Source organism: Choloepus didactylus, chromosome 4 (genome assembly GCF_015220235.1).
Source record: "Choloepus didactylus isolate mChoDid1 chromosome 4, mChoDid1.pri, whole genome shotgun sequence".
NCBI classification, from domain to species: Eukaryota; Metazoa; Chordata; class Mammalia; order Pilosa; family Megalonychidae; genus Choloepus; species Choloepus didactylus.
Window position 1 is genome coordinate 60,976,362 of NC_051310.1, and position 7,359 is coordinate 60,983,720.

At 40.8% G+C, this 7,359-nt stretch overlaps 1 protein-coding gene across 2 annotated transcripts in view; it reads right to left on the reverse strand.

Annotated features, from left to right (window-relative positions):
- Positions 1-6,892, reverse strand: part of GNG2 (G protein subunit gamma 2) — a 116,164-nt gene extending 109,272 nt beyond the window's left edge. The window contains exon 1 of one of the 2 annotated variants that reach the window (XM_037832720.1): positions 6,704-6,892. The gene's annotated coding sequence lies outside the window, so the exon portion shown is untranslated. The remainder of the gene's footprint in view (positions 1-6,703) is intronic. The other variant, XM_037832719.1, reaches the window with a different exon arrangement.
- Positions 6,893-7,359: the final 467 nt, after the last annotated feature.

Genomic DNA, 7,359 nt, shown 5'->3' on the forward strand with positions numbered 1-7,359 from the left:
GAAATCCTTGCCTTCTCTTTTTTATTCATCTAAGAGATAATACCAAGTACCTAGGGTGATTTTAGACAGTAAGAATGGTGTTTAATTCAGACAACAAGCACTCTTTGCAGTGCTGACTGCAGTGTAGAAAAAATATAATTAAACGAAGTAATCTTCCTATGTAAATCAACTTGATCTAAATAAAATACAACCCAGACCAAGCACTCAAAGGAGTGGCCAAGCATCCTGCCTAGTTTAATAGAAAAGCTGCTTTCTGTAGAGGAAAAACATATTTTACAGATCATCATGTGTGAAGAAGGCCACATTTCCTCTGGAATTTCACCTCATCCTCACTTCAGGAAGGCTTTTGCGCTTTCTCCATGGAACCCTCTTGCCTCAGCCCCAGATCTTCGTGTGGCTGAATCACTTAGGTCTCAAGTCAAAGGATACCTCTTCAGAGAGGCCTTTGTCGACCATTCATTCAAATGTAAACTCCCCATTGCCACCAACACCATGCACACAATCGCTTATCATCCAACCTGTTTCTGTTTTTCTCTATCTTGTCATTTAACCATTACCTGATATTTTCTTGTATTGAAATTTGTTTCTGTCAATGGATTTTAATTCTGACTGCTTCTGATTTAATTAGTCCGGGGTAAGACTGCGACATAGGTATTTTTTCGAATTCTCCCCAGTGATTCTGTTGCACAGCCAGATCTAAAAATCACTGGTTAATGTGTTTACTGGGTCTCTCCCAAACTAGAATATAAGTTCCAAGTAAACAAAGAACTGGCCGGAAAGGTGCACGGCACATCACCAACAGTCAGTTAAGCTTGCTGACAGACTAAGGTACTGTAATTACTTTTTCATTTGTCTATTTCCCCCAGTAATCTATGCACTCCTACAGGGCAAGTTCTCTGTCTAGCACACTCTGAATCAAAAAATAAGTCACTCAAGAAAGTAATGAACAAACTGCATTGTGTGCTATAAGGAAGACAAAGATGAAATCAGGTGTGGCTTTTGTTCTCAAAAAGCTTGCAAAGAAATAAAAAAGAAAAAAATATGCAGATTGCCATAAACTAGAAGGTAGTTAGTGCTGTGATCAAAGAACCACAGACTTCAGAGGAGGTAAAAATTGTCTCTTATTTGAGGGTAGGGGGAGCAGAGAACCAAGGAAGGCTGCATGGAGGAGAGAGCATTAGAACTGAGCCTTAAAGGACAGATAGAATTTGGCTATTCAGAGAAGGAAGAATGTGGGAGTGAAGCATGGAAGGGGAAGGAAGAATGTTATTCCAGGGATGGGGAAGAATGCAAACAACAAATCAACCTAGCTGGAGGTTAGGAGAACCTGAATTAGGGCACTGGCTGTTAACATGGAAAACAGTAGACAGTGTCAAGAAATATTTCCAACCATAAAGCAAAGAACTATGCAACTGACTGCAACTCAGGGTTAGGGTGGGGTGGGGAATGATGGGCTTAATGAGGGATTAAGAGAATGGGGTGTCATTAACTGTCATGGAATCAGAGGAGGAACTGGTTTTGTGGTGAGGAAGGTGGTGGTTGTGAAGCACTGTTTTGGACATATGAGTTTCAGTTTTAGTCATGGGCTGAATGTCCGGTCGAATTTGATGGCAGTCTGATGTGCAATCTAAGAGAAAAGATGAGTGATCAGGCTGGAGCACCAGATTTGGGACTGACCCACATAGCAACGTTGGTCAAAATCACAGGAAAAGATGTGATTTAAAGAGATGACATAGAGAGAAAAATTAAGTGGCCAAAGAATAAAATCCTGAGAACACCCATATTAGGCAGCAGGAGTTGGAGTTAGTGGAGAAGTTGGAAGCCATCAACATGGCAAGAGGTCACGAAGTCAAGGGGAAGTGTCGTTGGCAGCAGGTTTGTTTTATTTATTTTTTAATGTATGTGTGGATGGAAAACCCAAGCATGTTTCTAGGCAAAGAGGAAAGGGCCAATAAAAAGAAAGAAACCAAATATGTAGGAAAGAGATAAAACCAATGTCAGAACATAGTCCCCTTAGAAAGTAAAAGAGAATGGAATGGAGGGTCCAAGTAGAGGGTTTACTCTTGGCTTGGAGGAAGGCTACTTATCCGTTAATCAGACCTAAAAAGGAAGGAAAAGAGAATGAATGAAGACATGCAGAAATGTTGAGGTAATAAGGAATGAGGTTGAGGGAATCTGTAATAAATGCCTTCTCAGAAAAAGAGAAGGTGAGGTCGCCTGCAATGAATGAAGGCAGTGGGGATGGGTCAGATAGTTTCCATGGAAACTATGAAGGAAATAGTGAAAAGTAAAATAAAAGAAAGAAGAAAAGCATTTTCAAAGAACAGTGATGGCACTCCTGATGTCGCAATAAACCTGGAGTAAAGCAATCAGCCCAGTTTCCAGACCCTCTCCTTTAGCTTCTGGGAGAAAGGATCTGGGGAATGCCTGACTGGACAACCGCACTGGCGGGGGTGGCAAGAGAAGGCTAAGGGAACAGGGAGGAAGGGGTCAAGAGACAGGTTTTTCAAAACCTTTCAGTTAAGAGCTTGACTGTTCTCACATATTTGCCAAGAGATAAACAGGCTGATCCTGTCTTATCTCAAACCTTGGGTATACATTGGTACCACTTCTAAGAAACTTATCACTAAAGGTTTTGAATTGAGCTTCCACTTTTTAAATATTTAATGAAAGCCTCTATACACTGTCTGAACACTAACTCCCATTAAATATAACTTGTTTTCTTTAACATAGGAGTTTTGGGGAATCCCATACATCTCTAATACTTCTAACTGAAAATTTGAAACTGTATTCCACAGTGCCATCTTCACACTTGAACATATTTAAACACAGAAATTCCATATTTACATAGGACATTAAATGTAAATATAACACCTTTTTTTAAACAATTTTTTTTTTTTTGGTCTTACAAACCATTTTAAAAGTGACAAAGTATAAAGACTTTCACTTAATTTGAATAGCACTCTTGTCTATCAATTTTTCTTACTATAGGAAAGAGGGCCGTATTTTGAATTGGGAGGTGAGGTATTAACTGTGCAACTCTTGGACATGCCACTTAAATCCTATTCCTGTTTTAAACTCCGTCATGGCAGGGGATGTTATAGGCGAAGCAGTCTTAACAGAGCTCTGTAATTTCCTTTCTCACCCAGATCTATTAAAGCCAGGCACTTGGGTTCTCCCAGTAATTGTAGAACGAATAAATTTGCAAATTTAACAAAATTGGGACACATCATCCAACCCCTCCCAACACATGTATCCAGTGCACTATAAAAAGTCAACATATCATCCTTCTAGAGCCCCTCTAACCATTTAAGTTCAGCCTCTACATCCACACCATAATGTCAGATCTTATTATTATCCTATGGGTACCTCCTATTCTTTCTGCCCAGCTCTCGGCCTCATCTACACCCAGCCTCATCCACACCCGGCCTCACAAGTTTCAGAATTGGGAATAGAATCTGTAGTGGAAAATGAAGCATGGAAGGATTCTTTAATTTTAAAAGTGAAATTTAGATTAGAATCACATAGTGGTAGAAACTTGTCTCAGAAATCTATTATTAAACTACTGTAGCCAAGTCTCTCCTCCCACCCCTCACCGCACCATATACCATGTTAATGCTTTCCATTATAAAAGTTTTAAGAGCAATTTAGTACTTTAGTTTATGCTCTCTTTTCCTGACCCTACTACCTACTGGGCATGTTTCTCACCCTGAGAAGTTTCAGCTACTGAGTAGGAACCAGATAGGCAACTGAAGCCATCAGCCCCCAGTGTCTCCTTGGGAATAAGTAGCCTGGTCCATGGATTTGGCCAGGAGAAACACTGGCATGACTGTCTCCAATAAGGGTTTGCATTTCACTATCAGGTTCCAGATACCACTTATTATTGCGAGCTACACAGATTTTCCTACTTTCTCCTTTTGATTTAAAATTTTACTTTTAAGAGATGTATCTTACCTTTGTACTCAGGACATTAAATACAAATGTTATAATCATGATCTTTATGACACATTACATTAAGAGATCTCATCAAAAATGCTCCTTGAATCTTTGAAGTAGTAGATAAAGTCAAGAATGTGTTTATTTTTCTTTTTGCCACCAAGGAAGAAAAAAATTGAGTACCTAGTATGTACCAGGCAGTCATTTATGCACACATACACATGTATACACACAAAACAAAATCCCCCTCCCAAAAATAAAAACTTGATTATGTACTATTAAACCCCTCTTTACAATGAAGAAACTAAGTCTTATAAATTAAGGTGCTAGGTCAAAAAGTAAGGACCAGAGGTAAGATTCAAAGGCATATCTGTCTGACTGGAAGCCTGCACTGTTTTCAGTCTATATTGTTCTTTTCTTGTACCCATTCAGACAGGCTTTCTACTTTGACTATAGAACCCTCTACTTAAAAGTTGGGCCTACCTTCTGAAGCAGGCTAATAAAGTCAAATAAACACATTCATAAATGCCCACCATATGCGGCCCAGGACTGGCCATGCAATAATAGAGTCATGTTTCCATTCAGCCATTGACCATATGGTAGGCGGGGAAACAAAAGCCATACAATTGATTGACTCCCTCAAAAGTCACTGAATACCCTAAGCAAAAGCATTATGTCTTTCAATATTCCATATGGCCAGAATGAGTGGAAACAGACTCATCTGACATCGTAGGGACAAATTCCTCTTTCTCCTAAATATTCCACCATCATAGTTACTGATCTGCTGTTACTCACTATAATTCTGCCTCAAGCTGGAATTTAGCAATTAAAGAAATGTTTTGTGCTATGCAAAAAATAGGTACTTCTCAGTTGTTTTCAGAAAGATAGCAGGGGGGCCCTCTTGACTACTCTGCCTATTGGCCAAGGTTTCATTTTCTTGCTCTTACAGGAAATACATACAGAAGAGTAAGGGCAGATTGTCCACACATCCCCAGCAAAGCAGGGTGTTGGCTTTATCTAATGAATACCGCCTGGAAGTAAGTACCAAACGGTGAATCCCATCCTCATTCATGCAGCAGAGTCTCAACTTTCTACCTCAATAGCTTAACCACACAACTCTAATTAGGGGCATCCTGGATCCAAACTCTACCTTAGGCCTACCCTCTGGGAAGACTGTCTTTACAGATTCTATTTCAGGAAGCAAAGGGCAGATGGAACTGTGGAATCCTTGGCATGACTTGTTTTGCCCACAGGTTTGATGAAATTCAGCAAATTCCTCAGGGGAGCTCCTTGATTTCAACATGCCTCCCCAGCAACCCTTCACCTTCTAGACACGATTCAGGTTTACCTTAGTCATAATTTTTTTTTTCCCTTTAATACCTATCAAATGCTTCCTATCTCTGAAAATGTGCTGCTACCCTACAATTTTAAGAAGCCAAATCAATTTCACAAAGATGGCATAAAAAAAACCCTACAGGTCTTCACAAATGAGAATGGTGGTAAATGAGGCGGCATATACACTCTCAATTAGCTTATCTGGTGTTAAAAAAACTGTATTTTAAGAATTCATGTGCATCCAAATATGACATTTTTATCTTTACCATATGTCATTATTTCTTTCCTTTGAAAAATTATCTTCTTTCGTTATAGAAACTCAAGGAAAAAAACCTTTTATCAATGACAGTTTATTGCTTATCTGTACTTTCTGTTGAAGAGAAAGCTTAGTTTTTAAAATCACACTGTTAAAGAGTATTAAACTCTCTCCTCCTACATATCCTTCTAAAAGAACCCCACAATCTCATTTCTAATCCGTTAGTCCTATTTATTGCACTTTTAAATGTCATTCATAAATATGAACAAGCCACAGTCACAGACTCTCATTAAGAACATCCGTTGCTCAAGAAAATCAAAGAATAAAACCACGTTCTGATTTTACTACTTCAGTCTCTCTCTGGCGTACACAGGTAAGGAAATAATCCAGCTCCACTTTTACATTTTGTCCATCACTAAGGTTTACACCCACCTCGATCCTAGAGATGACTAAAATTCTACACGTCTGTAACACCAATATCTGATTCAGGACCTTCCCTACCTCCACCACCCTCCTTGGAACAAGGATGCAACTTTAGAATAAGACCTATTGGCGACCATAGCTATTTCTGAGGTTAACCTGAAAGCAGCTGCACAGAGCTGAAGCTGACGGAGGAGGACACCGTTTTTTAATGGTAAACATTGCCCCTCACATACGCAATTCAAGGCATTGTTGGCATATTCTGAGCACAAAAGGATTTAACAACAACAACAAAAGCTAAATCACAGCCATTATGTTGCAAAACAGACGACACCCCTGTGCAGCATGTAAGAAAGATAAAGCAATTAACAATTTACACCGCTTACACCCCTGAAACAAGGGGACTGCAACACAGCCAGTTGATTAGACCTCCGGCTCTCCCAGCTCCAACTGATTTCAACTAAGCCCTGCTTTTCTTCAAAGGGAACTATGAAACAGCTCCTTCCATATAGCGTGTTTTTCTGACGAGTCACTAAAGTAGCTAAGCACTATGACTATTTTTTGAAGCAAATGTGTTACAAATTTGCTAAATCCCAAAAGCTCGTCTAAAAGAACCCATTCTAATTGTTTTCCGCCCCCCACCCCCAATCCTGAAGCAATGTCCCGAGCTTCCCTTAGAAATCTGCCCTTAAAACCACAGGCAACGGTCATTTTCCTCAATTAAAAAGGAAGCAACACGGGAACTGTTTCGTTTACCTTAGCTCGTACGGCTTGGTCAGAGGAGCGTGGCTTTTCTCCTCTCTTTGGAGCTGATCTGTGCAGGCGAGCTCCGGCGCAACCCGTCCAGCCCAGCCCAGCCCAGCCCAGCAGTAGTAGTAGCTGCCCACGGAGCGGCGGCGGAGGCAGCGGTTGTGTGTGTGAGTGTGTGTGTGTGTAGCAGCGGCGGTGGCTGCAGCCCAGGGACTAGTCCCCACCCAGCTTTGTCTTCAGTCATCGTTCTTTCTACAGGAAGCTGTGCATCTTCCACTTCCTCCTCTTCTTGGTAGCTGTTAGCTGTCTTCTTTTCCTTCTTCATTCCATTTCACAGCTCATTCTAGCAGTTTTGCCTAATACTGGGCTACTGAGACTAATTTAACTATAATCCCCTTTACCTTTGTGTTCTAAGTCCCTCCAGTACTCTCTGTTCCCTCTTTCCCCTTCTCAGTCCCTCACCCACACCTTGACAAAGGCTTCCACAGACGGCTTCAATCTGCTCTCTTCCCTGCACACAGCCTTACTTTCTTAGCCTGAATTTGGCTGGATGCTGCTGCTGGGTTTTTTGGGTCAACAGCCCCTGGCCATGTTCTGGCCCTGAGATGGAGCACCAGCCTCAACTACTTTTCCAGATTTCCTACTGTCCCTGTCAAGTCAGC